Consider the following 15,177-nt stretch of genomic DNA (forward strand, 5'->3'; position numbering starts at 1 on the left):
TTATGTTTCGATTCATTTACCGTAAAATATGTATTCATTAGATAGGAGTCTTAAGTACGATGCTGTCATCTTAAAGTGCTTTGATACGTTAACAAAATGACATATACCTTCTGCACGCAAAATATATTTTGGTTTTTTAACGCATTGGTAGACCATTAAATTGCAGTTTTAAGAAAAAAACAGTTATGTGAAAACTATGAATAAGAAATTTGGGAAACGTTTCATGTGTTTTAAAGAAATATTTCGAGTTATATAGTTGCAAAACAATAAATCCGGCGATTTGTAAAATTGATATTTTGTGTTTGCCTAGAGAATGTTAAGTGACAAAAACCGAACCCAGACACAAAAAGATCTTGTACAGCTATATTGGTTATACATCTCATGTCAATTCCAAGAACCACAATTTCCTCCAAAGTACCCTTAATTGTGTATATGACCCCTTTTCTGGGGAGACTTAGCGCAGCTGTACAAATAATCAGTGCCATTGTGGAAAGAATAAATCTTCCGCTAATCGATTCAACAAGAGGTGTTTTACCAGTTTGGATTATAGACAGAAACGTATAAACAACCCATTTACCGGTCTGTCAAATGTATCCTAAGTGTGCTCTTCTTGCGTGTCTTATAACCACACTCGACAATGATTCGGTGTACCAACAACGCTTTGGTGCTCACATGCTATTACAGGCTGTACCCCTTTCTCTTTACGACTGCTGATATGAATCTTTGTCATTTTCTGACAGATAATGAAATTGGATACATACGTAAACAAAGATATAAAAAAACATGTAAATCCTCCGGAACAGCCATTAAAAGCAGACTGTTCTGTGGTTGTTTTCAATAAAAGCATTCTATTTCGAACCCGTTGTCCCTTTTTTCTGTTTAAATGACAATATGCTTACATCCAACTTGAGGGGTTTGGGGGCAAAAAGTTAGTTGTGTGTATAATTACAGGTCTGATCCGGCTTTCCGATAGCACCTTGTTGAAGGATGCTGGGAAAGATAAGGTGCTTTGAAGGTGAATTTTCACCTCCTCGTCAAATTAATTAAATTACCATTGGCGTTCCAATCTATTACAGTTTCCGAACATAAAGCAACGGAAGCCGGCTTCCAGCAAGGGGCCACTGTTTGTTGTCAAGAGTTGAGAAGGCTAGACGTCAGATTTTTAATAAGAGTTGGAATTTATAGCATTTAGTGCAAAAAGAATATATAGTACTTGTGATTCAAAGGGGAAAATCCTACCTTTTGTACATTGAATATTCTATATTTATAACGAAACATACATTTGTCTCTCTTGGTCTTTACCATGAACATTAATTATAGACCTTATCATTTTCTTACAGAGATGTATCTTCATGAGTTTTATTAATAACATCTAAACCATTGTTGAGGCACTTTCATCGAAGACATTTTCCGTGCTGTTATAATCTAATAAACATTTTTATTTAAATGAAACAACCAATTTGAAAAATATATGATTTACCACAGGCATTTTTTGAGAACGTAAGTATAGTCGTGGAACACAATCTGGTCATCAATTTTCATCCTCAGTATTTACATGTGAGTATAAGTGATTCACTTTTATTTAATACGACAGTTATAATATATAAATAGTGCCTGAGTTGAAATTGACACTCCGAGAAAGCCATTGTCAACCGACGCGAAGCGGAGGTTGACAATGGTTTTCGAGGGGTGTCAATTTCAACAGTTACCCTCCCAAACAGGCACTAATTATTTTATTTTACTGAATGTCTTAATTTTATAGAAAATTTTACTGCTTTTATATAGAAATGACATGAATTCTACCGCGAACCGTACGCGCATAATTTACGCGCATGTAACAATTCGTTGTGTTACCCGTTGTCAAGTGTGTTGCTAACGCCGAGGGTGATAGAACGGATTATCAACTGCGTCTAAGCCAATCAGATTTCAGTAATTAACATGAAAGTATAATAATACAAATTGTAATAGGCTATGCCATATATCAAAGCTTCATTTTGGATCATGAAAATATTAATATTTGTTGTTAATGTCTGCCCTTCATGTTTACATATTTTGATTTTTGTCTTTGAAATCGTTATAAAGAATAAACCAGTAAAATAGTATTCTATTAATTTAATGTTTTATAATAAATCATTTTATTAGACATTTACACCGATAAAACAGCTGAGAGAAAGTCACTATGACAGAATATATTCTTGAAAATTATCTTTATTTATAGGTCGGTTCGCATGCAACGATTAATTTCATTCGGTTTATTATTAAAGATATAATTTGTATGGAATTATTCTCAAAATGTTAATTCAGTTTCATTATTTAAACAAATATAAACTAAGGGAACATAACCATAGACAAAATAGATAGACCGGTCACAAGAGAAAACACCCCCAAAAATGAAGAAAAAAAAATGTTGTCAACATATTGACTTTTCCCTTCCTTGTTTAAAATTACGCATGCGCAAAAGACTGGAAACAATCCAGATGCATTGATTTTAAGCCGTCTTTCCATTTTTTCTTTTAAGTTCATATTCTTGGAAGTAATTATATCAATCACGTGACATAAATATCGATGTCAATGCGACCCTCTTTATTAATCTGAGTTTGACGGGAAAATGGTCAAATATGTCAAGTCTCCGTAAACAAGGTATTTTGTTAGAGTTTTACACTGTTGGTATTTTCACCAGTACAAAAATACTTTTATCAAACAACACCATTGCGCTTTGGAAAATTTTTTTGGTATCAAATACTAGTAAATAATTGTTGGACAAATATTTATTTGCCCGAGGATGCATGTGAATTCAAAACATCGTTCTTTGAAAATAATAGCATATCGTAAACAATAACATTACTTTACTGCTGTTCAAAAGATTTCCCTACATATGAATTTTAGTGATGAAAATTCACATACTCCTTGTATATTATTGATTGTTTTTATCATATCATGGTACTGGAGTATATACATACAGTTCATGAAGTATAGTAACATTTTCAATTTGAATCCCAGTTAACAAATTGAGTATACAATAGAAATAGAATGATGGATAGTTGTTTTGTTTTATCAGAAAAAAACTATTTCAAGGGCACACATTACCTGTCACGGAGAGCGAACTGGCTTCGTTGATAAGATTGGTGTCAAGATTGAAACATTTTTATTTTCAAATAGATAAAAAGAAGAAGGTGTAACCGATCTTGAAATCGCTGCTCAGATAAATGCTAGATTGTGTTCAACCCATGTACATTAACTGTGAGGAATATATACATGTATATAAGTGGCATATGAAGAGCACGTAATGCATGAACATTGTTATTCCTATACCGTTTCCGTCTTTTATTTCAGAGACCTTGAAATCTGATAATCAATTTTGTATACATGTATTTTAAGAGAGTATTAACTTAATGTTTTCTTCATGGCTCTAGTTAATTAGGATGAGGTTAGTGAAAGTGCGAAACCTGCGATGAGATAACGCGAAATAGTTTTCTTAATGACAAGTGTTCATTTCAGCCTATTAGAACATATAAACAGTCTCTGTTGGTTCTACAGTTTGAAGAGCGATTGATCAATTACCTTAAGCGTTGAACATGTTATAGCAATTGCAAATGCTGCATCACACTATTTATAAAAACCTCAAGCGCCATCATAGAGCCTGCTGCCAAAACGCACGTGATATGGAAACAAAATTCCAAGACATGCAACCTGGCTAATGTTGATGGATATTGGAATGAATGAGACCTGCACATCTTGGATAGAATGTGGCGATCCCCTGGGTTTTATGACAGACTTTGTTTTGTCTACTCATTTGCAATAAAACAAAGGAAGAGTGTATGGAGTATTACGTCACAATAAACCATTCTTGGTTGATCAGGGGTGATACGTTTATATTTCTATTTTTTATTCTATACTCACCACATTCCTGCTATTTTAAATTCTTTATTTGAAATCCTTTGTATGTGAATAAATTTTCAAGGAAAGATGTTTTTAACCGATCAGAATTTCTGCAATAACGCTGCTTTTTATTCTCATCGGGAATATCTGACACTACATTCAGGCACGTAGCATCAGGGGGGGCCAGGGGGGGCCTGGCCCCCCCACTTTTTCTCGCAGCAACAAATTTTTTAAAATTTACATATAGAAAATTGAATTACCATGAAGTTGGCCCCCCCACTTTTTTGGGGGTTTGTAAAAAAATGATATGAAAATAAGGAAATGAGGATTGAAATTGAAGTTATATACTACGCCAGCCCCCCCCCCCCCCCCCCCCCCCCCCACGGATTAGGAATTTGACGATTTTGGAAAAGTTTAAATTTACCTTTTTATTTTTATTTTTTTTTTTTTTTTGCTTGTCAAGATTTTTTGGATGAGTCTGGCCCCCCTACTTTCAAAAACGATGCTACGTGCCTGACATTTCATAGCAACTGTACCCGCACTGTGTTTTAAAACATTTTTCGACAAATACATTTTCATTAGAAAAAAATTACTCTGAGTAGAAACAATATTGGATGTATGTAAAAGCTGACCCAGACGTGGCAGTAACACTTGAACTGATTATATCTGAATGATAATTGTATTGTTAGTTAATTGTTGAAAAGTACCATAACACGAAAGATAGCTTAACAAAATGGTGTCGGACAATTTCTGAGCAAGAATTTTTGTTTTTAAATCATGCTCTCATTTTTCGGTAGATTTTTTTTAAACGTAAAATTATTCATTTTTTGCAAATGATTCATAAAATTATGAAAAAACAGCTGCATACTAGTATGCCGAAAATATAAAACGCGGATAATGTACATGTACTAAAATTGTGTTCGATTTTGAGAGTCTTGGTAGTATTTCCTATGTTATGTCTTAGCTACAATATGATCATTACTTATTCGGTGTCAGCGTAACCCGTGATATTGTGGTTGACGAAATGGAATTCACTCTTTTCTTCTATGGATTTTTTTATTAGCATCGTTTGTTTGTACGCTTACCCATATAACACAATCCTGAAGCACCATTGCTATCTAATCTACCACTCCAGCACGTGTTTCATGTGTGCTCTGAAATTAGCATCAGGTCATTTTCATTTCTCACATTCTCATCGTTTCATTTCATTGACATTTTGTCAGTTATAATCCGGTCTCTGTAGTAATTGATTTGTTCCTCTCGGGATAAAGTTTTTTTTCGTAAATTAGCGCGCACTTTACCTCACCGACTATGATCAAGGGCGACAAATCACTTTCAGGAATGGCAGAACAGATTATTTATATACTACAGCTGAACTTAAAGAAAACATCATTGTTTCATTTGATATATAAACCTTACGGGGTAAGTAAGCCATTATAGTTCCCTTTTCAAATGAAGCATTTCAGTATGAACAATTTCAGTATGAAATGTATAATGTTTATGGTTGTTCCTATCAAACACACAAATTCCATGCATTTGTTAAAAGCATTAACTGGTATAACATATGTAAGAATATATTGGTAGTCTGTGTATTGAGTGTTACAGAGGTTGTAGAAGACAATCATCATTGTTATTGTTTTGTTAAGGTCGTAGAAGAGAATTAGCGATAAAACGTTGTCAATGAAAGTTATTATTTGGTGTGGTATATTTTAGAAGCCGTAAAAGTAAACTGTCAATGATTGTTTTGTGTATTAGAAGTCGTATAAGAAAACTACTATTTGATATTGTTGTAAGAAGTCGTAGAAATAAAATAACTTTAGTTGTTGTTGTTGTTGTTGTTGTTGTAAAGTAGCAAAGGTTGTTGGGTTGAAAATGTACGTACAATTAAACATGCATTAACTTTTGTCGTGTTTATAAACCCATAGGCGTGAATTACAATGTAGTATTAGTTGTTCGTGTGTTTTAAAAATCATGTAGTGTTACATAAAGTTCTTAGTGTAAAAATCATGCATTTCTCGTAAAATTAAACAAGCATTTGTTGTTGTTTTGTTCAAAAGTTGCAGACCTAAGTTTGCAACTGTGGCTGTTTTGTTTTAGAAGTCAAATGTGGTAAACCAACGTATATGTTGTTATCTTTTAGCAGTCTAAGAATCAAATAAGCATTTTTATCAACAAATACTATGATTGTCCTTTTTGTTTCGGGTTATGTTTGTCGTATAATAATTTAATTTGATCCCATTCTGAAGTTTCATTACAAGGTTGTGATGGTATATATAAACATCAAGTATAGCAATAAAGGTAGCAGCGATATCTCAGTGCATTGCATATAATCGGTCGTCTGATTGAAATGCCTTTGCTTGGAGACACTATTTTAGTAAAGATTGGAAGGCATAAACTTTATCATAATATCAATTCACTGTCCACTTCAATTCCAAACACCGATATACGCTCTTTCTCTCCTAGATTATATATTATATATTTTATATCCTTCAAGCAAACTGTCCTAATTTGATTTTACACATTCTAAATAATTTCTGTGATATGTGTGCCAATTGGGACTACTAAAACGATGATATTTGTAATGTCTAATCCGGTGAACGGACCAAATAGGATTAAAAAAGAAATGCCGGAACCAATCTATCCGGCTGTTTAAAAGGAAGACTGCATAATCAGAATATAGAGATTACTTTTATCGGAGTCTGATAAACAGATTCTAACATCGTATAAATCACATATCAATACAAATGTCAATGTTTAAGTGCAGTAGAATAATGTTTTAGTGCGAGGGCATTAGAAAATGGGAAATTGCAGTAAATTGTATAAATCCAAAGGTCAGAGATGATTTTGCATGGAACCAAAAACAATATACTGTAAACAGTTTGATGATATTTACATCTTCACTATGTTTAAATACAAAACACCTATAGATACAGCAGTATAACTTATGAATGTAAGGAATTATATGTAAATATGAGATCTAACTTAACCAATGTACATGTACATAGTACATATGTATAATATGATACTAATAAGATAATATAAACTATCAATGAGGTTTATTCTATCTTTTAGTTTTGCCTACAATGTACCTAAGATTTTTATAACATTGAACTTCAACAAACGTCTGCTACAGCTTAGTGGTGCTGTAACGTATTTCAACCCCTTCGCATTCTGCAAAACTGAACTTTTTGCATTTCAAATAAAAAATGACAACAACAACTAAATGCATGTACACAGTATGTACTATCATTGTACAATTATTTTTGTTATTATGTGTTGGCACAACGAGGTAAATCATAATCACGGGTCCAATTCAAGTATTTTAAATTTACGAGACTCTATACTGAGTACATTGCAAGTAAGTAAATCATTTATTACAGTGACACGTGCAATTTATGTTTAAGTGTGTCGTATATTACAAAATACAAATCCTTGCTAAAATGTGCATAGGAAGCGCCCGGCCCCTTGGTCACCTTTTGATCATGCTAACAAATTATTAATCACGGATTATACAAATATAGAATTAAGATACATATGATTTTACACCAAATTATAAAGACTCATTCTAAGGCTTTTGTGACGTTGATAAGAATATAATGCATATGAAACCAATACTTTGTACAGTTCTAAAAGTCGTTAAAATTGGGGTTTTTTTAAAATCTTGTTTCACATTGGCATATGTCAAAGTGACAATGGAAGAACATGTGAGAGACACACAAAACATGGGAAAAGACGAAATTATTATAAGTTCTTTGAACTCATGACCAATTTTAACTCTAAAGCTCTGAGATCATTGTGTGTATTTATTTCAAATATCTTCGATGCTGTCTGTTTTCCTTAGTTCTAAACCTATTCTGATCCTGTATACCGTAGTCTTACTTAACTATTGATTCTATTATATGTCCTATTTTTACTCATAACTTTTTCCTGTATGACAATATACGTATATGTATACCTCTTTGTGCATTCTATATTTATACTAGTATTTGTTCCTCTTGTCCCATATCTCTCTTGATTTCAAAGACCTCGACAGCTTAACAAGTTCATTAAACCTTCTGCACTGTGTGCAGTTTATGCCTGTACATTGTCGGAGTTATTCATACAAAATGAATGCTCATATTTTTTCCGAGTCCTCACGTGTTGCTGTAGTTTGTAGGTTGTACTGATGATACCTAACTATGTGCTAATGACTTCAGCCTCACCCCCTCTGTCACTTTCTCACCGCGAACCGCTAAGTCATCGCTAGTGTTTGGCGGTTATATTGTGTTTTCTATTCCCTTCCTACGTTCATTTCATACCAAGATCCCACAGAGATGCATTACGTAGAACACTCTCATTCATTCAGTAATTTGCCATATAGTCAAAATGCAGTTCAAGTGCATGGCAACTTTGTTTTAATCAGTTCAAATCTGACAACAGACTCTGTTGCTTGTTTTACGTAAACGACTTCTATTTAGAGTCCCAAAACAGGACTATCTAACAATGCCATTGTCATATCCTTCACTTGGGGTTCACTGAGTAATTTTCAAGAATTTTGTCATAGATTTTTCACGATGTGTGCATATTATTAATATTCTGTGATTAACCTTATCTGACTTTAGCATTTATCTCAAAGATTTATCGCTCAAAAATATTTAGCGAACATCTATTTTTTTTCACTAAAGATAACTAAGAAGCATAATTATCATAAATATACCCCTAACTGAGGGAGCTATCTTGTTTGTCTAACTTTCATAGATGTCCGTACCAAAAAGAGATTTCAATTCCTTTGACAACTTGAATAGGAGTTATATATATCTATTAAAGTTTACGAAGGAAAATCTATTTTCTATCATTGTAAAGATACAATGTACTTATAACTACGTTGTCCAAAAGAAACACTCAGAATTTAACATGTACTACATAGTACAATTCTATTACATGAAAGATGTTAGAAATTTTTATCCACGTACGTATTCTTTTCTGAAACGCACGTTACTCAGGTCTGTTAGAATACAAGTAGAATCTTGCATAATATTTATTCTAATATATTTTCTAGTATATCGTTGTACCTTATATCTATTTCGTGTCGTGTTTAATTACATTTGTATACTAAGTCGTCCATCGTAGTTCCGATAAGTAAGGGAGACAACACGCAACTCTTTCGAAGATATCCCTTATAAACGATATGTTGCTACGACAACTTCTTAATTGGGAGCATCAAGGGTTTAATTTTAATCAGGTTGCTTTCAAAGGCAAGTTAGCTGACAACTGTAATCCGTATTTACAATACTTTGATTAATTTCCTTCATTTAGAGCTTCGGCAACGCGAGTTTTTACGCTAGACGGGCGTCTCTTGAGTCGCCCCCCGCCCTCCTTTACGAAACGAGAGTCAATTATGATCCGTCATTTGGTTAAAAATGGACTCCAGTCAGAAGAGTTGGAAATTCTTGATGGTGACAGGGGAATTCTAGAAGTATCATTATGTTTCTTACAAAAAGTCAGCACACACGGTAGCGCGCCATTTTAAATGGGGTTTTCGCTGGAAGCGGTCAGTCCTAATTTTCTCTAACGTCTGTCCGGGTTATTATCACTGTTGATTGCGGGTTTTTTTCCCTCCCATTATTCAGCTGGATGTGGACTTTGTTGTTGAATTAATGGAATGGAATGTACGTGATTGAACTAATAGATTTATTGAAGTGGACGTCTTTGCCGTGAAACGACAACGTCACGGCAGCCCAAAAGACTTAAATCGTCGTGTATGGTCTTTCTTGGTCAGTTTTGATCATTGTAGACGAATAATCACAAACTTATCATGCATATTGCATCAGTATCATGAAGTTTAACATGTTCCGACTATGATAAAATTACAACAAAATACAATTATGATCTACTAGTATATATCAATTTTTTTTTGGGGGGGGGGGGGGGAGGGGTTATAATTTTGTTGCTTAAAAGCATTTTATTTGAAGATATATTTTTTTTTATTTAAACAATATTTTATTATGTAAAAAATATTACATAATAGGATTGGGCAGCAGGCAATCTGCCTATTTGAGCCCTCTCCTTTAACAGTCAATTTGACAAACATTGATGGTACAATGTAACAATAGAATACAGTTGAGAAAAACAAAGGTAAATATATATATCATATGATAATGTTGAATTCGTACATACATATAATGCAAAAAATTTAAAAAATAAAAATCCAAATTTGGACAGTAGTTTTAGCATTTAGAATACAAGTGTCCTGAATAAATTCACTGCAAGACGCTGTCAAAATTTGGGATAGAAATCGAATTGCAGTGCATCTAGTGGGTTTTGTATGATTATATATCATTGCAGCTACGGAAAATGTACATGGTCCAGAGAATAAGTACTTCCGGTCAATTCACTGTGTCGGTGCGACAATTGCGGTAATTACATTGTATATTCCTGTTATTTATATTTGTGGCAATATTTTTATTCGATATATATTTGAAATTCTTGTAATAGAAGTAAACGCTTTATTAAATGAAATATTGAATTTGGTTAATTTTTTTTTCAAATCATTTCGTTTTCTTTTAAATTGCTCTTTGCTAGAGTCCAGGACTGGATACATGCAACGTTTACGCTAAGATAAACATCGAATGTTTGTTTTGTTTATTTCACATTAACATGATTTCTTTAAAAAATCATGATGGATTCGTTAATTTGTTCAGATGGAGTAATGACTCTCTTGTGGAAGCAGTGTTACATAATGTTATTTATATAAACCCTATCCTAATACCATTGGGGCTGAAGTGTACTCCCCGTTTCATTAACCCTTCTGGCAACATGCAAGCATCCATCAAATGTAGCATGAACATGAAAATTTGAAAACTGCTAAAAAATGATGGAAAAACTCAAAAATTCTGCTAAAACTCAGTTAATCAATATAGCCTTTAATGCTTCTCTGGAGACGCAACTCCTCAAATCTTCTGATGTATGATTAACTTTATAAAAAGATATAATACGAACTTAAGTTCTAGATGCACCCATCGGTGCATCTACATTAAAGACAATACCATTCCTAGGAATCCACATCCACACGTTTTGATGACGCTAAACCTCTTCTTGCTAGGGTTTACAGAGAACATCCGACACTTAACCTGACGTTTGGTGACTGTGTAACAATCTCACAGACTTTTATCTGTAATTTGTGTGACAGCCATTCACATCAAGTGTTCCAACATCCGGGCTTGCTACTCTAAGACAACTGTTGCAATCTACAGACACCTTTTCGATGAATCTCTTCTCTTTAAAGCGATGAGTATGTTACCGATTTACGTGCATTTCATTTCACACTCAGTTCGTTTTTGTTTAGTTTTAAAAAAAAGTCATATTACATAATTTTTAACTAGATGTCAAGTTTCAGACTACAAGAAATGAGATTACAAAAGTGTTAATTTTGGAGTTCTTTGGAACGTTTGTTTGGTTGAGCTTTTTAACTAAGAATGAATGAAGCAAAGAATTAGATTGCCTTATTCACTGGTTATTTTCAGTACAGTGACACCAACCAAAGATGACCCAAGAACTAATAAAGATAATGTCAAAAAAAAACCTTCCAGCCACGACACGATATGATACGCTACTCCACGATACGATATGGTCTATGATATGATACATGTACGTACGATACGATACGATACGATACGATACGATACGATGTGATAAGGTTACATATACTAGTAGAATCAATATGAGAGTAGGGTTTGTCCGTTTGTATACAAAAGGTCGTCTCTTAACTTAGACATTTGGTCAAAATTTTGACGGTGTTTTTGTATCAACTGTTTTGTGTGGTCCAGGTTTGTGATTGAAGATATTGTCTCGATTTAAAATAAAGTATGCCTGTGTTCATTAGCTGAATAGCCTTTCTACGATATTGGTCACTCACTGAAACAGAAACATTTATTTGACCTCTTGTAATGATTTTAATGTTTAATTTTATTGTTTTAAGTCTTTGTTTTCTGTTGATGTTATGACATTTACTTATGCCTTCCAGTAAACATGAACAATTTTAAAAGATTTGCTGGAAGATTGTTCATATTCCAGTGTAATGCACTCCGTATTCTAACGGTAATCTTTGGCATTTGGCAGTCGCATATCGTCTTGCAGAAAAAAACCATGGATTTTCTCTATTGTCATCGTCTGAAATTTCTGATTACTTCGGCACTCAAAAAGAGCCAAAGATTTCTCGTTGAAATTGAAATATTATTTGATTTAAGTAAACCTACTTTGGCATAGCGAAACATTGTTTTTAACAAATTACATGTTTTGGTTTAAGATTATTTTCTTAATTCTGTTTCAGGGCGTGGGTGAGGTGCACATTCTAACACTAATTTGAGTTAACTTCCTTTTCCTAGGAATTTGCAGTCAATCAGTTCCATAAAACGCGATAGCGGGGGTGGGGTGTGATAGCCTAGACCATCCGTCACTTTGATAAATTTTAAACGATAAAATTCTGAAAGGTCACAAACTAGGTTATAGCATTCAGATGTTTATTGATTATTGTACTTTGTTAAGTTTGAAGTACAAATTCTTTAATACTTTACAGAGGCGTAAACAGTCCTTTTCATTCGTCCTGTGAGACCAACGGTCCACTTGTACTATACAAGTGATTGCAGACCCTCCGACGCATTTCAATAACTACATGGTAATTGTTATTCATCCCCGTGTTCCTTCGTCGATGGCTTAGCCAATAAGAACGATTTCTGATTGATTTTTGGTTTTTGTTTTCATTCAAATTGTAACATTCCACTTCGCAAATTACGGTGGCGTCACAAATGTATCGGGCTTTTTCTGCATGGTGGCAACAATTCTACTTTTTATTTCTTTTGAGGTGCTGAAAGGTCAGGGCGTAAGCTGACAATATGCGGTTCTAAAACCATCAATCAAGTCCAGAACTTCTGTAGAAATCCAAGGCGTGGAAAACAAAAGTTATCTCGTGCATGTAGTTTCGTCGAATCTTCCCTTTTCTTGCGTATTGTTTGTATGCATGGCAGCGTAAGAATATTCTTTTAATTACATCTATACAGGTACAGGAATGGTTCCACAATGATATTATATTATACTTAAAATCTATATGAAATTTATATATGTATATACAATTATGTTTTGTTAATTAAATTATACATGTGTATGTCTCGGTGGAATATTTTTCACACAGTTTGTTGACTCTTTTACATTTAAGAATTTGTTTATTTTTTCGTTTGTTGCAAATCAATTAATCTAATTAAGATTAAACTTTGCAGATCTAATTTTAATTAGATTATGTCTTGTTTAGCTTGTAGATGAGCGGTTTTACAAGATCTAATTTTAAATATTATATAGATTGGTTGAGTTGTCTGAATGAAAATAACAGAACAAATGCGATATCTCCGCTGGTTAAATCAATTATTGTGGAATCAATAGATTTCATGGTGGCTCAATTTTCGTGGAATTCGTGGATACCTCTCATTCAATAATTAACATCCTCCACGAATTAATAATAATGGTTATAAAGTCTATTTCCTCTTGTAGGTATAAGATAATTCACGAAATTACCTCCCCACAAACATGTAAATTTTAAGCAATTCACGAAAATTGCCCCCTTTAATTTAAATGTTTCCACAGTATTACGCTAGATGTTGTCTTTTGCAATTTTCGCACTGTCTTAATCTGAATTTTACAAAAAAAATCCTAACTATCGAGTCGTAAAACTTCTCAGTCTCACTGAATGCTTCTCAGCGTGTAAATGAAAAAATCCCAACCATATATATTTCAGACTAGTTATAATATCTTTAAGTATATTTTATATTGCGCGAATCTTTGGGAGGGGGGTCCGGACCCCCCCCCCCCCCCCCACTCCCCCGGAAAATTAATATCTTGAATGAATTTTCACAGTAAAATTGCCGAAAATATGCCTTCTGGTTCCGCGCATATTTCACTGATTTAAAGTAAAGCTGCTACACTGTATGATGTAGAAACTACATTTTGTCGTAGGTGGCAATGTGACTTTATGTCTCCTATTTCAGTGGGTTTGAACTTCTCTTTAAGTATTTCCAAATGTCGGTTAAATGATGACCTCATTTATTATTGAAACATTTTACACTCAAGACCCCTAACTCCCATTACACCCGTGTTTACTGTCGATATGGTAATCTTGCTTAGTGATCCCCAATATCGGCCATAAATATCTTACTTAAAAGTGATGGAGTTTGCTCCCCTGGCTTGTTGACTCTTGCTTCCTTGGTTATTTACATCTTCGGAATTTTAAATCTTAAAGTAATACATAATTGATATACTGTTAAATGTCATGACTTTCATGGGAGAGAAACTAATGATAGATAATTTTCACTTTACCTATCTTTTTGAGAAAAAAAATGCTCAATTAAGAATACCGATGTGATTTCGAGTTAAAATTTTACAATCACGAACTTCGAAGAGCAAAACTCCAGGGGAAAGGTTATATACAATTTTATGTTTACGTAAGTACTGTAATACTTATTATTGTGCGCAGATGAAACGCGTGACAACCATAGAGAATCACGGACAAATACATGTATATATTAAAAAAAAAAGAACTTAATTCCTCCCATTGGTTTCACCTGTTAATGTGCATGATGATGACTTCGGAAAATTACGGTATACATGTACATGTAGTTCCTTCATCCATTTGGTTGGTGGTGTAAAATATCTGGCTTATAATATAAAAGACTTTTCTCTTTGTTTTCGATATATGCAGTGACGGAAACAAAGAGGAAGAATGCACTCATTGAAATGATATGCAGGGGACCGACCGACGGGGAGCTCCACCAGGCCAAGAAAGGTGATGAGAAATTCTGGTGAACCCGAATCCTGTCAATAAAAAATTGGTCAGAATTCAACCATAACTCATACCAGTGCATGTGTGGATTTTGGAATTTTTTTCCGGGAACGGGCTTCTTTATCTCCCCCCTCCCCCCCCCCCCCCTCTATATTTTCAGTACCGAAATAAAAAAAAAACGAAAATTTTACTCCCCTTATCGGCAGCTAATAGTCCGTGAGTCAGTGTAGGGAGTGGTTCTTAATATATTCAATTCAATTCAATTCAATTTCTTTATTTACCAATTAAGGGCCCTCAAGGGGCAACATGAAGATTGTACATACAACATCCAATGTACATAAAACATTCAATAAACATGTACAAGAGGGAACGAGTTGGATGATGAAAGAGCTAGGACAGATATGAACATTTAATTAGTATATATATGTATGTTTCTTAACATTCAATACAGTGTCTTTTATATATTTATGTTAAACGCCATACATAAATATGTC

This window comes from Magallana gigas, chromosome 8, assembly GCF_963853765.1.
Source record: "Magallana gigas chromosome 8, xbMagGiga1.1, whole genome shotgun sequence".
Lineage (NCBI taxonomy): Eukaryota > Metazoa > Mollusca > Bivalvia > Ostreida > Ostreidae > Magallana > Magallana gigas.